At 31.7% G+C, this 20,974-nt stretch overlaps 1 protein-coding gene across 8 annotated transcripts in view; it reads left to right on the top strand.

The window, feature by feature from the left end:
* The window catches only part of LOC143232235 (interference hedgehog-like), a 99,278-nt gene extending 92,003 nt beyond the window's left edge, over positions 1-7,275 (top strand). For all 8 annotated transcript variants that reach the window (XM_076467396.1, XM_076467395.1, XM_076467400.1 and 5 more), the window contains 3 exons: positions 1,255-1,397; positions 4,294-4,359; positions 4,754-7,275. The gene's annotated coding sequence lies outside the window, so the exon portion shown is untranslated. The remainder of the gene's footprint in view (positions 1-1,254; positions 1,398-4,293; positions 4,360-4,753) is intronic.
* The last annotated feature ends 13,699 nt before the right edge of the window (positions 7,276-20,974 follow it).

Raw genomic sequence — 20,974 nt, 5'->3', positions numbered from 1 at the left:
GGAAGAAAGGAGGTGTGAGGTTAAACAAAATATCTGCAAGTAAAGTTTTTGTAACGACTCCACCTACAAAAATATTTAGCATCACAAAATACAAGTGACTCACCTCATTAATTATATTTCGATAAAATCTCATATTTCTTAAATATAGTTGCATTTTTATCAAGGGGTATTGTATTTTCGATAATACTCGTGTTTCTTCAATACAATTGCATCTTTAATACGTAGTATTATAATAATTTATTTATTGCAAATATTATTTTATTCAGTAACGTAGGAATGTTTATATCTTGCGAACCGAAAAAAAATCAAATAATAAACAAAGTATCCTATATTTTTGTTCCATTTTATTTTCTGCCAGGTAGTCGTTAACTAAAACAATATGTTGTGATGTTACATACTGAATCTTACTATCAGTAGTAAGATCAAACAGTGTTTCATAGATGATTTGTTACTGTCAAACATATATGCATATATAAAACATATTGATATGAGTAAAATAATAGTTAAACTGTTCTGAGCATTCTCATGTGGGAAAAAAAGAAATTTAATTTTAACAAACACTTTGCACTTTTAGTGTCAAACACTAACATACAAATAACATCAAGGTGCAGATCGAACAGTAGCAATTATAAACCGATGTTATCGTGGGAAGATAACTGTGGGAATAGTGCCTCACAAAACGATATATATTTATATATAAGGCAAAGTGCATCTTATAGAGGTAATTCTTTAAAGAACCAGTAACTTTAAATAATATTTCAAGTTTAAAGGGAGTATAAATCAATTTATGTTTCCATGGAGACATGTGGAAGTTACGTTGTGAACTATATATGTGTGTTTGTATGTGTGTGTAAATTATGATTCTTGATTTAAGCTATTCAACGCAGTCTCTTTAAAAATGTCATAACTGAAGAAATATTGTTCTGAACCTTACTTGAATCTGAAAATGAAACTTGATGTCATTTTAAAGGTATCCTACAAGTGATAACTGTTATTTATTTTACATTTACACCAGCAAATGTGAAATAAACTCATTACATAATAAAAGTTTATTGTTATGAACAAAACAGCATTTTAAGTAATTCATTTTTTGCACAAGATACCTGTTTCGTTTTCTACGCTGAACATATTCATATTGAAAAGAATGTTTTGCAAATCCTTTATTTTTAATGTGTAGTGTTTCATTTCTAAATAAACAGTTCCAGATGTCATTTTATGAGCTAACTATTTTGGTAATAATAATTTTGGTTTTAGAGCAGTCTTCTGACAGCAACGTTTCAAGTAAGTATAACACAAATGGCCATAATTCAGCTAAAAACAGAAGCAACAGTGAGCAGAACGTAGTCAATATAACCCTGAATCCACTTTCCGATATAGAAGAGAATCCAGATGAACATGTGAGTGTGTAGAAACAATTAGTTGTCTACTATAGGAAAGTATCAATCGAAATAGTGAATTATATATTGAACTGTTAGGTATGAAACTTCTGAACTTTTATTACTTTTACTAAATTACGTTATAATGCATATATAGCTACTATTTTATCATGTTTCATATATGTATCATGTATACATATATATACACACAAATATAAGACACTGAATTGAGATGTGTGTTATCAGTCTAACAAAAGAGGAAGCTATCATTATATGTTAACAGATAGTTCCAGGAACTGACAAAGGACGACTTTTTATTATTCTCATAGCTCCATCTAGGTTTTGTTTTTCATACTAACTTTCATCAATGCTTTTTAATGGTGATGTTTATCGTCGAAATACTTTAATATTATTTACAATATTTACAGTATTAACAATGCCGATAAAAATGTATGGGTTGAAACTTTGTTCCTTACTCACTTTTACCACATGACCAAACTCTTAATACTCTACTGAATGGTAGTGAAGTTAATTCAAATAAAATAATAAACATAATAATCGGTTTCGATAATAGATTATATTCATAATATTTGGTTATTAATTCTAAACCTTGAAAATTTGAAATCTGATTTCTAAATGAATGAAATAAGATTGCTATTAATTACAATTCACTCACGTAATCTAGTTCACACCATTAGTTATTATTCATGTAAGCTGATGATATAAAAACGTATACAATGATATATAGTTTAGGCGAGCGTTATGTTTGTCATAACCAAGTCTTCACTAGATATATTACATATAGTGTGGTTGATTATTATAACATATTATTATACACTATCACCCATTAGTTCTTAGAATCAGAATAACAATCCATAATTCGTAACATGGACTTCCAAGATATAAAATTACAAACTGTTACAGAAACAATATATAATCAAAATCAGAAATAGAATCATAAACAAAACGTATATTAGTCTTTTGAAGGAAGGAAGTAAAAGTGATATTTTTATTTACTTTATATAATATTACACCCTTGTGCAAGTTAATTGAAAAAAATGGTCATTTTACAATCTTATCAACATGGTGGCCGGTGTAGGCTCGCTGGACCCGCTGATTTCCTTTAATAGTCATTTTTTTTCACACAAACGGTGTCATTAGCTGTTTTTTGCAGAACGGTCGATCTATTTTTGGGATATATGACGAAATTTTGAGGAATATTACGTCATTCAAAGTTGCGTTAGAAGGGCAAGGAGACCAGTCAAAAAACAACTTCTTATCAACTCAATGAAGAAAAAACGGTATCAATGGGGTCTGAAATACAAGAACTGGACGCAATAACAACGGAGGAAGGTGTTATTCAGTGACGAGACTCATTTCTTTGTACAGGGTCAAAGAAGTCTGCACGTTTGCAGATATCCAGGTGAGAAACTTCGAGAATCTCACATGAATCAGTTCGTAAAACATCCCTTGAAGAAGATGTTTTGGAATTTTTTTAGCTACTATGGCGTCGGAGGCTTACATATCGTAGAAGGTATGATGCGAGGACCACAGTGTATCATAGTTTTGCAGAGAAGAGTCGTTCCAGGGTTGAAAAAGAGATTTCCAGATGGATCTGGCATTTTTAAGCAAGATCTGTCTCCGTGCCACACATCGAAACTTGTAAAGAATTTTATGACTACAGCGCAAATAAAGATGATGGACTACCTGAAAACTCTTTGTACTTGAATTATATTGAGAATCTTTAGAAAATTTGTAAAGAAAGACTTCGGGGAAAAGACTGTACTACGAAAGATAAGCTAATTGAGGTGTGGTACCGTGATCCAATAATTAGTAAAGATTGCAGTCAACTCGTGGACTCGATGCCAAAGCGGATTAATGATCTTCTGAAAAATAAAGGCGGTCATATCATGTATTAATTTGAGTAGTTTTTGGATTCTTAGAAACAAAGCGCAAAAAATTGAAAAAATCGTAATTTTCCGTCTTGTTTCAATTAATTTGCACAAGGGTGTACAATTAGATATATACTAGGTATAAAGTAAGATGCATAAATTATTGGTTTAAGCTTATAAAAAATGAGAAGTAGTTGGTTCACTAAATAGAGTTTGTACTGATATGATTAAATGATTAAATTCAAATGGAAGAGTAACATAGGCAAGTAAAATAAGACTTTATTTTTTTTACATATGGATTTGATTACGTGGGGAGGTAAAACAAATTGACAAAGAATAATTTTTTTCAATATAAATTATCAAAGACTTTACTATATTTATATCCAAAACTGGTGGTATTCAGATTTAGGAGGCTATAATAAATTTAATATCATATTCTAAAACCATTTTTAGAAGCAGAAAGTATTTGTTCATACAAGTTGGAAAGATGAAAAGATCACCTTTGGTATCTGAAATCATAACTTTAATCAGAAACAGGTTGTTGTGAAAATATAGATGTATCACAAAGATGTTGTAAATATTTCTTAAAGAATGAAGTGGAATTTATTGGATATGAATAATATGTTATCGTTATCATGTTTATTATGTTATCCTCGTTTATCAACAATTTAATGTATTAAAGAATATATATATATTTATATGTATGTATGTATTACTGTATGAAAAGTAGTAGTAATAAGTATAATTAATTATTAAAATTCAACACGTAAAAATATTAAACACTTTAAGTATATATACTGCTAAGATGTTGATTTAAACTTAAGCTATTTCGATGTTTATCATTTTGCCATTAGTAAATAGTCTGAAAGGAAGCTATTATATGAGGGCTTAGTTTTATTTTAACAGTTATGTTACTTTTGTTATTTAGAAAGAAACAAATTATTTTAATGTTTAAATCTAGAGCCAACTGTTTTGTGCATATGATTGAAAACATAAAATGGATGAAATTTTCCTATTGCATACAGATTACCCCAGAAAAGTTTCTTCGGGAACAGAAATCCTTGGAGAAGACAGCAGTTTAGCAACATATGGTAATATGAAGACTTAAAAATATTTTATTAACAAATCAATTTATATAAACGTATAAATATGCATTTTTCTATCAAGTAGGATAGTACATAATTTATATGTATGTGAATTGAACACAAATGTTAATAATATAGAACAGCCATGCCTTTTAAAGAAGATGACTTTGGGCTTTTCTGATAAGTACGTAAGGTTTCAGAAGGAAACTTTAGAGATAAATAATGTACTTTCTCTGACATACATTTGAACTTATATTAATTTATTTGAATACCTGCAACTTATCAACTTGTCATCTATTAACTGCAGCTGAGTCTATTAAACCAAAGTAAATTCTGACAATTCTATTATGTTAGCCGTACCAAAGATTATACCAATTGTTTGAACTTTATTTTGTATTAGGTGTTAACAAGAACGGAAGAAAAGTCTAGTTGGTTGTGGTATGGAGAAGTAATTACAAATGACGCAGTAGTAGTCAACCAGAAACATTAGCATGGACATGCATTATTAATATAACTCAATATTGTGAACATGTGGTGTATTTCAATACCTTAAAAGGTAAATATGTGATCCATAAACATTGATAAACTATTTTCATCACTTCAAAACTATTGAGAACAGTTGCGTTTTGACTGAAGTCATTTGGACGTTTCGCTTGAATAAGAGAATGGAGTAGCATACGGTTGTGTACATAACTATAGATAGTTATAGTACTTACTTTCCATCATAAGTGCACTTATGAAAGGATTCTGGAGTTTTAACAATATCAAAGTTTCGAAATTATAGCATTGTGCTGTGTTTCCTAAATTTATGTCTTCCATACCATTCGTTTAATAAATATGGTTTATTTTGCTCCCATCTTTATTTTAAATAATGAGTAAAATAATGAGTTGAATTACGAGATAAATGTTATATGTATTGCAGTAATTATTATTTTCGTCAACGAAAATATATTAACATGGTTAATTATGCATTATTGACTCTACTCCAATCGCTCACTCCTTTTCTAAGATATTATTTGTGTATCCCAAAGAGGGTACTCTTTAATACTTGAGAGACGCTGGTATTTTGCATGCTTGAAACTTTAATATCTAATTTTGATGACGATGAATCCATTTTTAAAAAAAATAAAATCTTGAAAACAGCTTTAATCACTGTTGAATAAAATTTTGTTATAAATGTACAACGCTTCAACAAGATCATATCATCATCAGATACTTGATGATGGCATTATCTTGCCGAAATGTATATTTATAACAACATTTTCTTCATTAGTCATTTAAGCCGTGTACAAACTTTACGCTTAATGTGTATTGTATTTCTAAGAGAAGATAAGATCAGGGTAATAAACGAGGCATCTATATCAGAAGGAAGTCTGTAAGTGTTTAAAGATTAACAACTTGGATTTCACCGTCTTGTCAAAAAAGAGTTACATTTATATTATATAAAATAATCTTTTATCATACCTGCAAGTATCTATGTCAGGTCAATCATGCGTATTATTTTATTTATACATGATTGCAGACATGGTCTTTTGTTAATATTTACCCTCTGAAAACGTATTTATCATTTTCTGTTATGTGATTACTTTGGAGTAAACTAAAACCTTGATTCTACTTTACACGTTCATTTTAAAGTTTTTGTAACTTATTAGATTTTAGCTACATATTTTGTATTTTTTTCTAAGAACTACTGCACATTTATACAGAGCCTCCTAAATATATGTATTTTTCTCGAATCAACGTGCCAGTCACAAACTTAATTACATATAGTCTTTAGACAGTGTTGTTTAGGCAAACAGAAACTTTTGTATTTTATTTTGATAACCAATACTTCATAGATCACAGTCTAGCAATTCATCAGTTGTTTATTTTTTCATTATATAGAAGTCTTTCCAGAGGGTAGTCACGTTTTCATATTATAAAAATATAATTTGTGATAAATTTTCAATTGGAAGCAGTGAAGGAATTTGACGATTTTCTTTAAATATTTGTTTTAAAAACATATACAAATAAATGAACAACGTATTAAAAACGCAACAAACTAAATTACATTTAAAACAAATTAGCACGTTTCGTTAAATAATTTCAAAATGGAGGTAAGCTGTTCTGTTTTCAGCAGATTAAATTCAATTTTAATTCACTCGATTTTCATAGAGTGGAGAGAAAAATAAGAATAATCGATATTTATGACATCGTAATTGGATTAAGAAAACTTGATATTAAAATTGAAATCTTAATTGCAGACAGGTGAAGGCAGGTTTCGTTGACGTCTAGTCAGATTTGGTTCGTGTTACTCTTATTTTGTATATGTGAGGAATAAACCTCTTTCCTCAATTTTATATTCAGAGTAACTGAAAGCGAATGTATGTTAAACGTAATTAATTTGGTTCATTTGTTATTTTCTCCAATTTAGCATGTAAACGTTTTATCTTTAGAAATATTACACTTTTATTTGGTTGTGATACAAATTTCTGTAAAATTTCTGGCAAATTTCTTTGCCATATATAATACTATGTTTTGTTGCAGGAATAACGTGCTTTTGAGCATCTTTTCTGGGTTGGCACTTATGTTTGTATGCTTTAAATCTTGTGATTGCATACTTTTATTTGAATATATTTAAACAAAATAGCGATAACTCAGAACGTTGCTATTCCTAGCACTCTTTGCAACCAATACTGTATGGTTGCTGTTTAAGAACCGTTGATATGTGATATCATTGCATTTGAGTCATTTTACTAGCCACATTTGTTTTAGAAACTTAATGAAGTAAGCAATTATTTTAATTTAATGAATGTTAGTTATAACACTAACAATATACAAGCGATATGAAAGCTATAACAAAGGCAACTTATAATCTGATTAACGTTATGTAAGACGAAACGTGAAAGCATAGTGCCATTCAATAAATATTTCTGAAATTTTCGAATTGTGCATTTTGTGTGATTTTTCTGTTAAAGAAGCGTTAAATAACACTTAACCATAATTTCTTTTCTGAAAAATTGAAACATGATAAATACTTTGTTTGGACAACCCCTTTCCATCAAACTAAAAGCTAACATGCTGTAAATTCTGTCATAGGTTAGAGAATTTGTAGTATATATTTAAACTCTAGGGAAAAAAATAAACCTATACTTTTTATGGCTAGCAATAGCTTAAAGACTAATTGCATTTTGACATTACTAACAATTCCTAAATTTTTTTGCTGTAAAAGTTTATTGATGTTTTTTTACTTTGAGGACTATAAACTATAAAGAAAATTTAAGTGCAGTTTTGAGCAAGTACGTATTACGAAATTGTATCTTTTTAAATTCAACACAAAACAACTCTTTTGTATGTATTGGTACATAATACATAAATATCAACAAGCATTGCACATGAAACAGCATTGTGGTCACGTGGATATGTAAAGTAATGAAAGACATGTAAATTGCATTCAACCAAATAAGGCTGTTATTTTACCACTCGACTTGAATGCTCTACGTGCATTGCTGTAAAATTACCAAGCTCCCACTCCATTATCTACAAGTGTGGTAAAACAAATGTTTTTTTTTTTTTTACTTTTATATACAACCCAAAATGGTGAGAAGTAAGAGAGGATTTGAAAGAAAAGCAACCGCAATGCAATCAACAGATTTTGTGATTCGTATCTTCGAAAATAAGATGGAGTTCTGAAAGGCATGGATGTCTTGGGGATATTTTTAGTTTAAGCTAAAGTCATTGAATTTTAAAAGTGTATTCTCCCTCAATATCACATCCTTTTGCATTTATCAGCCGTAGACAGTGATTGTGATGATATAGATGCCATTATCTCTGTAGAAATTCCTGATCCACGTACAAAACTTGAGATGCATCATATAGTAAAATCTAACATGATTCATAGGCCATGTGAATAGCTGAAAACCCACTATGTGTGTATACAAAATGTAAAATGTAACAAATACTTTTATAATGATTTCTATGAAATTACGGATATATGCCCACATGGTTACCCAAGATATTGGCATAGAAGCAGTGGCTGAGATGTTACTATCAACAATCTGAAACTTGATTATCTCTGAGTTATTCATAGTAACCCCTGTCTTTCTCAAATAAATAAATGCTGCTGACATTAACACTGAAGGAAGCATGTCTATAACATCTGTCAAGTAAATTTAGAAATATGTATACAAATGTCATGATTGTGCCAGAAATCAAATTCAACATTTGAACATAATGAAAGAAATAATTGTCTGAATACCAGGTACATCAATGCTATTTTAATTTCCTCTCCATGACCACATTAGTACAGTTACACGACTTCCAGTTCATATAGGAGGCTTACAGCCTGTCTACTTTCATCAAGGGCATAAAGTTTGCGCTTTTCACACAGCTTCTGAAAAGGGCACCCAGCTAACTGTTTAGTTCAAATTTAATCTGGGAGATGAGCAGCTAATTAGGACCTGAACACTGAAAGTCCATCCCAATGTACATATGATTTGAACGTTCTCTAATGTAAACCATGTCAATGTAGTGGTGACAAAATTATGAGGTAAATATGTCTGCCCATGTGACTCTGAACATTTCGTTCTTCGTATTCTATTATTGCACGTTCCTGGAGCGACTCCTTTTGAATACTTGCGGAAAATTCGTATATGGTTTATGGTATGTTTCTATATACCACTGATTAGAAGTCTGTTACAGGGTAACACTGATTGAAGTAGAACCTTGCAGGATGCAGCTAACCATTAAATGCCCTTACTGTTTCTAATCCGTTGAAATTGTTTTAAGAATGTATAAAATTTTCTGAGAGATGATTATCATCATCATCAGTCAAAGACTACAGCAGAACAGTTTACACTTCAGGACATTTTTTCTATCCTGATGGAACATGTCAAGAGTTTAAGCTATTTTTACTTGCCTAATGTCCAAGTATATTTTCCTGCAGACAATCATTTTCATCAGACAGCTGAAGTACAACACAGCCTGTGATACGAAAAATGAATGATTCTGTTATTGGCACTAGCCTTGTGAACGATATTTTCTTTCTAGATATTTTGTAGAGGACAGAATAAACTATAATTATAATTATCTTAGATGTGGTTTAACTGATAACTTTACCCGTCGTAAATGCAACAGACTTCTTCAAGATATGATTAATGTAGACTTGCCATATGCTGATAAGTCATTTCCAGTGGGAGATGACTTTCGTCAAACTCTTCCAATTGTTGTGCGAGGTCATTCAGTTAATGCATCTACCATAATCGAAAAATGCCTGACTCAATCGTCACCATGAGCAACAGCTAAAATGTTTTAACTGACAGAAAATGGGCCCGGCATGGCCTAGCGCGTAAGGCGTGCGACTCGTAATCCGAGGGTCGCGGGTTCGCGCCCGCGTCGCGCTAAACATGCTCACCCTCCCAGCCGTGGGGGTGTATAATGTGACGGTCAATCCCACTATTCGTTGGTAAAGAGTAGCTCAAGAGTTGGCGGTGGGTGGTGATGACTAGCTGCCTTCCCTCTAGTCTTCACTGCTAAATTAGGGACGGCTAGCACAGATAGCCCTCGTGTCCGTTAAAATTAACAATGTTTTCCAATATGGCTCTTGTAGCTACGAAATGGTTAGTTACCTATCAAACCACAACCACCATTTGTGAGCTGCGCAAAAGTACAAGAACAAAGTGCTGTTCATAGTAGCATTCTTGACTCTTTCCTCAATGGACAATTTAGTGTCGAATATTTTCACTACAGAGTAATATTGTATCCCAAAATGAGTATTATTTCGTCATCAATGGAAGAGGTTTTGAACTTATTATAGTGCTGATGACATCCAATGTGACGATGAAAATAAGATGAATAATTATACTTTACAGTTTCCCAAAAACACTATTCCATCTGATATGTTACCATAAAAATTGTCTTTAAAAGAAGGAGCAGTATTAATTATTCTGAGAAATGTCATTAATTAAGATCGATATCGATGCTGAAGCGAAGATAGTCAACGGGTTTATTACGTTCCTCAGTTGATTTTCATTCCTCAGCTTATGGTAATATCTTCAGATGTGAACTTGTTTTTTGTGTTGAATAGAAGACGGTTCTTCATTAGATTGGTCTATACAACCAAGCCCGTGCCAGGTTTTTCAGGAAGTTGGAATATTCTTTTGTGGGCCATGTTTTTTCTTGGGGTAAAGTTATGTTGTCATCTAATGTGCAAAGTTATTTCCTGATGTTAGTGTTCAAGTGGTATCATCTACACAACAAGGAACTATACATGTTGAGTACTCACAAGTTCTACAGATACAATTTAAATAGCTTCTGCATACCTAACTTTTAATATTGATCTGTACCACTGCACAATGAATTCCGAAAATCAAAACCATTAGTTGAGCCAATTACACGGTTTTATAAACAAAAGAGGTAACACGTGTAGCGTAATATCAGTATCCGACTTCAAAATACAGTTCATATAATTCATTGCTCTACTGTAAATCTATGATATAAAGCAACAAAATATAATTTAAATAAACTATCTTCGACTGTACATTTTATTTTGTACTTGTTTGCGTAAGATCACAGCCATATTGGGCTATCCGTTGTATCTATGTAAAGTCGAAACAGTTAAGTCTGCCAATCATGTGATGTGTCCACTCACATCTTGTTTTGTTCCTTTCTTCGAGTTCTGTAGCTACCCCTACATAACGTTTTTTATTTGGCGATAAACTTGTTTCCTTGTGCTGTGTACGCTAAGAGCAGAATTTTTGTGGAGACCCTATACTAGTTTTTTACATTTCTTTAATAATTTAGCTACCAATGATGAAGCTAAATCATCAATTATTTTAAACTTTGAGAGCTAATACAAGCTTTGTTTAATGTTATCTTCTGACCTGAGGGTAAGAATAAAGCATTTTGATAATATGTATCTAATGGTTTAGAAATATATGGATTCAAATTTTAAAGCTTAAAAGTCACCAGCTTAAAACATAATAAGTGTATAGACTTGAAGCTTTAAAATTTTCGATAAATAATTTTAAGTTGCCTTGAGTGATGTTATATGATTTTGATATTCCTAAAACTGTTATAATTATTTTACGTAAGCTTAGTAATTGCAAAAATTAAAAAAAAAGATACTTTTTTGAAAGCAAAATAAAACATCTTAACTTGCAAGAACGACTGTATGAATCTTATTTTTATGAATCATTTGTTTTTGGTTCGATTCCCTTCGGTAGGCTTAGCACATAGCCCGATGTGGCTTTGCTATAAGAAAAACACACACACATTTGTTTATGTTTGCGTGTTTCACTATTGCTATCAGGATGTTACTGATATTAACATTGTAAAACAGTAAAACAAAGTCATAACAATATTTGGTAAAGAGATAGCAGGGTACAATAACATACATAAAAGTGTTTTCATAACAATATTTGGTAAAGAGATAGCAGGGTACAATAACATACATAAAAGTGTTTTCATAACAATATTTGGTAAAGAGATAGCAGGGTACAATAACATACATAAAAGTGTTTTCATAACAATATTTGGTAAAGAGATAGCAGGGTACAATAACATACATAAAAGTGTTTTGCTTTTAAATACGCACACGAAACGACACGTTCAAAATAATTAACAAAAATGTAAGTTGAAGTATTAATTATAAATCAGAATATTTCAAAATTCTTAATTAAGCTTGAAAGATAAATATAAGAAAAACCTGTTAAATATTAAATTTTATAAGTTAAATAAACAGTATTCTTTAACTCAACTGATACAATACTGATATAATAAGAAGTTCCACTTACCTTTAAAAAGTTCTGTTTACAGAATTACATCATATTTATGTAGCTTATTCTTCATTCTCTCCAAAAGAAGTAAAAATTCTCTTTGTCGAGAATCTAGTTATGGACTTCCTTGAATATGAAAACTTTCTCTCTTCTTGAGTATCCCGATATCTGTAAATATCGTTATAATGTTTTATTAAATTTCGTAATTTATTCTTTTAGTGTTGTCGGTAGGTGGTGTTGACTATTTCCCTTCCCCTTAATCTTTCACTTCAAATTAGGAAACGCCAGCGTGGATAGTTCTAGAAAAGCTTTGCGCGAAATTACAACAAACAAACAAACAAGTTTTTTTAACTTTTCCTCTCATTGAAGACTTTCTACAAAATCACTAGATGGCACTAGTTGAGAATAAGTACTGAACAAAAAATATCAGGAACTTTTTCCTTTTATTGCGAATATAAAGATTTGTTAATTTCCTAGTTAAGTAAATTGTTATTATAGCTCAAAAGGACGCACAAAGATGATATAAAATGAAATATCGTATATTTACTATTCGAGACATATTGATTGATCAGAGTTCTTCGAATATGTATTTAATTGCCTAAAAAGCTGTTAATTTTATTCAGTACCAACGTTTTCAACAAAATTGTTAGTTCACTTTACCAACCATTCCAATTATCTTGTACGTCATAGAGACAGTGAACTTCTAATAAACCAGAAGAAACATAACAAAATCAATCTAAACATCGATATACATTGTACTTCTTCCATGCACAACTTTTCATTTCAAAACTACTATTTCTAGATATAAATGCTAATATCTGACACAAGGTGATTACTGCTTATTCTTAGCTTTAGTTTCTATTAAACCGTAACCGTAAGCTTAACTCTAAGAGTGCTTTATTACGTACAAAATATCATCTACAATTTTTGTGAGCATTTTTGCAATTATATAAAAATTGTTTTAAATGAATAGTTTTTAGTCGACGTAAGGGTAACAAATAATGTTCATTATTCCTTAGGTTTTCTACTGGTTCCGTTATCCCGCACTACTTGAAAGCAATGATTAGGATTTAGCGAAGTGATTCCGTTTCTAATTCCGAAAGATAGGATAAGATCAATGAAACTAATTTTTCATATTAGGAGATTTAAGATCATGCACTTTACGATTCAAGAAGTTGGAAGTAAAGAAATCATGCTCAAAACAAAAGAGGTATCGAAGTTTTAGAGGAAGAAGACAATATTATTTATAACATAGAAGGTCTATTAATATTTCTGCAGCTTATTAGGTGCTGTGACCTAGTTAAAGCAAACATTATATTGTAAGAGTAATACTTCTTTCATTTGAATAAAATTCTTCATATAACTATTTTCATAATATCCAGAAAAATCTGGTAATCCTTACTGTAAAAATTCAAGCATTTTATATGCTTACACCAATATGACTAACAAAAAAATTAGGTATAATACCATATAACAAAATCGCAATTCATTAACTATAACTGGTAAACAATCGAAATGCTCACCAAACACCATTATACAAATATGCAAGGCTTACATCTGTCCACTAATAGAGTACGGATGTCAAGTAACATACAATATGTCAAACAACACACTCCAGAAAATCCAAGTGCAACAAAACAGAATATTAAAATCTGCATTCAGCCTACCATCATTTCGCCAACAAATTATCTGCACCAAATTAGCAATTTACCAACTATAAGAGATAGAATAACAGAACTTTCTCTCAAATATTATCTAAAAGCAGAAAATATAAACAAACTAACGGCATCACTACACAAATTATCAAGTGCACCAACAAAATACATTTCACCTTACAACATATTTCAAGAATCACAATCCACTCAACAAAGAATCTAAATAAATAAAATCCATGTCATTAACATGAATTCCTTTTTTTCAGATACAGGGCACACGACAGGCAAAACTTTCGGCGCCTGTCCTGTGAAAGTGGGTTTTCTCGGGGCACTCCCGTTTCCCCCCACATCAAAATCTTTAGGCATTGGATTTGTAGATCCCAGCCCAGGCAACTCTTTTGCCAGACCCTGAATCGTGCCGTTTGATTTGATCTGGATTTGAATTATATTCATCTTCACATCTGCTCAACTTCTTCCTTTCGGGACAGGTCCCGGCCTTTCTTTCTGCTGCTGCCTTTGCCTCCACCCAAGACAACATTTAGAGAGACATCCTCCACCCAAAAAGTCAAGAATAATAACAATAATTAATTTATTATAAAAAAAAACAAAATAAACCACACTTAATCTTAATAACAATCCACGAAAGGGGACGAAGAGGAACCACAACGTTCCTGAACACCCCTGTTGGGGAGAGAACTCTTCTGATTTCTCTCTCTCCAAACTAAACCCCTGCCACATTAGTTTAGTTTTTAGTTAGTTTTAGCAATTCACTATCAACTATGATTACGAGTTAATAAGAGGAAAATAAAGGTTTTAACCATGAATCCAACACTATAATAGTTTGATTAAATAATTATAACAAATATATCCTTGTTTGGGATAAACAGAATTTTCTGTAAAAAAATCGTTCAAACGTGTTTCTTGAGTAATTGGTGAATTTCAAGAGACGATCAAGACACTGTAGATGGAATGACTTCTTTATTGAATTTATTTAGTTGTAACATTGATTACTCATAGTAATATAATGAAGACACTGTTGTAAAAATAACTAGCCAAATGGTTTTCAAAGTAATGAAAGATGTTTCGCATTGTGATGTTTTAATATATTTTCAATGCAAATAATATTCTGCGACACATGAGCTAATTAGCTAGTTCAGAATCCTCAAAGGTTCAGGTGTCTCCATCCCTGATCTCAAACTACTGACCGAGAGAAAGCAACCAGTTAGTAGACCTTGCCGCCTTTGCAACTACTGTTAGATGTCAGAATTAGTTAGCATAATCACAAGTTCCCCACAACTGAAAGTACTTATTCTAGCTACAAAAATGGACCTTTTGATTCATAGCCCGTAGATAAACTTTTAGGTCACGTCATAAAGCATCGAGAGATAAAAGAAGACACTCTCTTAAACAAATTCTATACCACGAAGTAAATTAATAGCAGGCTTATTGTCATGTAACATCGATAAAATATTACAATTAAGTTAACATTTTCCGCCAAGTAATATTATTGTATTATGAATGACTAAAATCAATAATGTTTTTACTAACACTTCGCTTGATGAGCTTTGATGTTGAGCAAAAGGTCTTGTTTGAAACGGCATGGACGAAACAAGGGGTAACCGAAGTGTTATTATATACCTTTTTCACTGCAATCCAATATTCTTTTAATAAAGAAGGTGCGAGTTATATTATTATTATTAGTTTCGAGACTAGACCAACCTACATCTCTAATGCCATGGTTGTCTATGACGTGTGGCTCTTGAGTGCTACAGCAACCATCTATCCATGAAGCCACACGTCTTTGATAATGAGGTGAAATACATCATTTTCTGATCTTCAAAGAGAGATCATGGAATGAAAAAGCTGAGGAACATTTGATTTAATGTTCAATACTAATAAATAAATACTTCAATTTTCCGAGATTTTGCATGACTAGCAACTTAATGACTAAATATGACTTAATAGAAAACTAATTAATTTATTGGACTGAGTTAAAAGTTAAAATGAGCGGGAAGGACAGAAACATGAAGACTTTTGGGGATAAATCTACTGTTTGCATGGGAAGGCGTATCCCACAATAGTATCTGTGTGCTCCAAAGATGACCTCATTGATGTATCGTTTTAAGGTTTAGATCTTCCATAAAAAAATGAAGCGACAGTACACTGGTGTTAGGGACATCTAGATCCTAGCAGAAGTAATTACTATGGCAACTAGATATGAATTTATGAGTGTGAACCATTTGCAAAAGAAGAAACAGCACACAGCAAGAAAAGTTTTTGGTGCTGTGTACAGCCACCTTACGTAACAATGAGGGCTCATTCAGTACTGGTTGTGATCCATTTCTATCTGGGCGTGTAGACAGGTGAGACGGAGCGTCTGGTCAGTTTGATACACTTGTTTTAATTTAATTCACCTTTTGTAGCGTTTGTTTAATTGCATTTCGAAAATAAAACAACTGAGTGAAATTCTTTAAAACTTCAAAAGAACCTTCTACAAATTAGCTTCAGTAAATTAAGATTGGTGTGGACAAGTGATTAGGACTCGTTATCTGAGGGTCGATGATCAAATTCCTGTCACTCCAAATATGCTTTCCCCTTCAATCTCGAGACATTATAATATGATGGTCAATCCTTCTATTCTTTGGCAAAAGATAAGTCAAAAAGTTGGCGGTGAGTAGTGATAACTAGTTACCTTCTCTCTAATTTCACACTGCTAAATTAGGGACGGCTATCGCAGATAGCACTTCTGTAACTTTGCGCTAAATTCAGAAAAAAACAATCAGTAAATGAAATACTTTGTTTAGATATGTCGTATTTGTATTAACTCGCAAATCTGAAAACATTTCATTTTGATATGTTTTTTCAGGAACAATTAAAGTGCTTACATTAATTGTAGAATGTAAATAATGATGTTTAATCTTTTTTCATCATTTTAAAACGTTCCTGTAATTTGTTTTATAAATGCGCAAATTTTATATATCTTTAATTTGAAGAACATTTTTCGCCAATTTACTGTTATTACAACAACTGGAGTTTAATAAGAAAATATCTTTTTTTTACTATGCTAAATTTATAAACAAGCCAACTTGTTAACAGCTCGTAGGCTAAATATTAGGTCACATCCGAATACATCAAAGTGATGGCATAAGGCACTCTCATAAGTTCTATACCACGAAGTAAATTAACAACAGGCGTTTAATAAGAAAATATATTTTTATCCTACTAAATTTATAAACACGCCAACTCTATGAAAAATTCTTAATAAAAAATGTTTTATTTGATATAAATACATATTTTAAACCCGTTTTATATTGGTTAATTCATATATATTTTTATAGTTTCTTCGTGGATGTTGGTCCGGCGTGGCCAGGTGATTAAGACACTCGACTCTTCATCTGAGGGTCATGGGTTTGAATCCCACTCACACCAAACATGCTCACCCTTTCAGCCATGGGTGTGTTATAATGTGATGGTTAATCCAACTATTCGTTGAGGAAAGAGTAGCTCAAGAGTTAACGGTGGGTGGGGATGACTAGCTGCCTACCCTCTAGTCTAACACTAATAAATTAGGGACGGCTAGCGCAGATAGCCCTCGTGTAGCTTTGCGCGAAATTCAGAAACAAACGTTCAAATAGCGACGTAAGATAGTAAGATCTTGTGTAAATACAGTCTAACACAGTAGCCTTGTAGGAGAAATAAAACTTGATAGACTTGAGTGTAAAAAAAATAAACTAGACTTACCTCTCCTAAAATATTCATTTGGTTAATATATTTCAAAATCATAAAACAAAAGATGTATGAAATAATAATGAAAGCTTTTCACATGCTTCAAAAATCAGAACTGTATTGTAGCAGAAGTTGTTTTCAAACATCTTTTGTTCCAACAACTTATCAACAATTTAAATTTTTATTACTATATTCTGACCACTACACGACTCACCGCTGGACTAGAAGCTTATTATTTTTAGTGTTCAAACAAATGGGAATAAAAAACTTTCATGGTGTATTTAGATTAGTTGTCGCTGGCTTTTTGAAGATAAAAAATAAATTCTGATAACTAAGGTTATGAAACAGCGAACATTTTTAATAGACAAATGTATATTTTCATTAAAGCTCCAAGAACAAATTAGCAGTGATTTGTTTAATACTATTATGACTTTCCTTCCACTGAGTAATGAATGTTATATCATGTTCAATACTGTTTTCATTGTGAGCACACTACGTTTAACTCAAAATCAAAATTTAGGATATAGAAAAATCTTACGTGTTTTCATAACTAGATAAATACAAAACTCTCTTGAGTGTATTGTAAATTTGGAGTGTTTTATTCTTTTATATATGTTAAAACGTCTACAAGACTTAAAATAGTGCCTTTGGGGTAAAACAAAATTAGATACAATCGATTACAAATTAATATAATTAAACCTTTCTCACTTCGATCTAGAAAAATATTTATTTCCTATTATAATTTAAATAATGTACAAAAAAAACAAACCAAGTTTTTTACAATCTTATAGAAAATAAATCAAAACTGTAATTATGGCGGAAGGTATTCATTGTTCGCTAAGCTAATCTATTATAATTTTATTCCGCTTTCAATGCAAATTTCTTAAGTAGAAGCCATATTATTTTCCTAAGTTGCATTCAAGCTATAACGTCATATTAGCGCTACTTTGTTCAAGAGTAGCTATAATTTCCACAATATGCTAAAACAGTTTATATAAATTTGTATTTATTTATAGCACGTTGTAAACAACTTCAAATATAAATAAATAAATATTTTTATTAAATAGCTTTCAACTACTGAGATTTGTTCAATGTGTAGAAGAATGGCTGCAAGTTTATTTTATTTTATTAATGGTGCAATTTTACTTTTAAATCCGAAAGTTTTGTTTTTTAAATTAAGCACAAAGCTACACAATGGGCTATCTATCCTCTGCCCACCACGGGTTTCGAAACCCGATTTTTAATGTTGTAAGTCCGCAGCCATACCGCTGAGCCACTGAGGGTATCAGTGTTAACTAGCAAAGATTGTTGCCGCTCTTGCTTTATTAAACTAGTTGACCCGGACAAGGATTGATCATTGACAGCTGGTAATTAATGTCATGACCATCTCTCCATCTCCCACAGGGTTAATGAAGCTATTGTGTGTGCTGTTAATGTACTTGAAACAAACTGATCTTATTACGCCTCAGGCATTTTAACTGAAACCACTATTTCGGCCACTCAAGACAAATTTCAATGTAGTTAGTTGTGACAGGCTGAACATAAATGAAATAACTTTCTGTCAGGTCCCAATATTTATCTCTGATCTTAATTCAAGCACTATACATATTTTAATAGTGTCTTAGGAATAATCCTACTGCTGCACGTTTCAACTATTTTTGCTGATGCAATATTTGACATTGTATTAAATGTACACTATGTTTGGCATAAACACTGTACAGTTATTGTTGAAAGGAATACTCTAATGCTTAGTGGTGTTCTGTGATGTAGTGTGGGATCAGTCTAGTATAACAACGTCATTTTCATAGAATAAGTGTTGAAAAGTTCATATATACAAACATATACACATATATAAACACCACAAGCTGATCAAAAGTTCTAAGTCTTGTCTTCAGTTCTAATTCCTAACCCTTCTGATTTCCTTGTGTTCAACAGACTTCCTATAATGTTTTTAGATTGAATTTTCTTACTTCTCAGCTATTTTTAAAGAACATCCAGTATTGATTACTTCAGTGATCTGAAACACTTAATGCTCCAATAGCAAAATTAGATCTAGTCTTAGGTAAAAGAAACCTGTAGATTAGGATTTTCAGCTCATAGAGACCAACAACAAGTGATATTTTTCGATAGTGCTTACAGCCTAACAGTGGAGTTAACAATAACAACTGCTTGTTATAGCTAACTAACATCTAAGTGGGAAATTTGCCAACTACTTTTTAGTTGGCCAATCTAGCATCAACAGCCACATCATTTTAAATAATGAGCTTCCTTTTTAATGTTATAAATATTCAATCAATAATTACATTTTTAATTTTGTAAACCAAAATGTTTTATCTACCTTGTATAAAGGTATGAGTTCTCTTGATTATGCAAAACGAAAATGTTTTACCTAATGTTTCTTTATTTAAGAACATGTAAGCAATTTTGAAGAAGGATCTGAATGAAACATCAAGATTTTGGTTTATGGAGCATTATTAGTCACAACTGAAGCTCAACACAAAAATACGTATTTGACTTTAAATAACTTCTGTGAAAGTCCCCCGCTGTGACAGCGGCAAGTCTTCGGATTTACAACGCTAAAATCAGGGGTTTGATTCCCTTTGGTGGGCGCACTAGACAACCCGATGTGATTTGCATAAGAAAACACACAAGCACTCACTTTCTGTGGAAAAAAATAGCTTCACTCTCAACGAGCTCCCCATTAGGTTCAACTTTAGCTAAAACGGTCTTCTGTCACTGTTTACACGTCTGGTTAAAAGTATCATGCAGAGTTCAAACTAGTATTATGCAGAAGATACTTCCTTTCCATTTACGCAGAAAGATCACTAATCTTTCTTATTTAAATAACTTAAATATGAAAGTCGTTGAATTCAATTCACAAGTGAAATAAAACCTAATAATATGTTATCATTTTATGATATACATATTAACCACGAATCAATCAGTTTCTCTACTTTTTTCTGTTTATGTTTTTTCAGTTTCGCACAAAGCTACACGAGGGCCATTTGCTCCAGCCTTTCTCACATTATAACGCCCTCACGGCTGAAAGGGCGAGCATATTTAGTGCGACGGGGATTCGAACCCACGACTCCGGATTGCGAATCGAGCGTCCTAATCACCTGGCCGTGCACTTTTATTCTCATCATCATAAACTTTATTTCATTCTCTTACAAATATAATTTAGTAACCTGTCTGATTAACAAACCCACAATATGTGGTTTGCTTTTTTCACTCCATTCCGAAATCTCTTTTACTAAAAATAATCTTAAATGGAATGATTACCTTTTGCACATTTTATGAAAAAAAACTAACTCTGAAAATTCCAGCTCAAAAGTTCATTAACAGTGCTAAAACAACCACTGAATCTAAGCGCTCTATCTTCTTATGTTTGCCATATGCTGGTAAACACATCATTCTTACAAAAAGACATTCACACATATTATAACATTTCTTCAAGTTGATCCAAACATAAGTTTTAAAGTTTCC

This window comes from Tachypleus tridentatus, chromosome 11, assembly GCF_004210375.1.
Source record: "Tachypleus tridentatus isolate NWPU-2018 chromosome 11, ASM421037v1, whole genome shotgun sequence".
Taxonomy (NCBI): domain Eukaryota; kingdom Metazoa; phylum Arthropoda; class Merostomata; order Xiphosura; family Limulidae; genus Tachypleus; species Tachypleus tridentatus.
The sequence above is the reverse complement of the archived record's forward strand: the minus strand, read 5'-3'. Positions and strand labels throughout refer to the sequence as shown.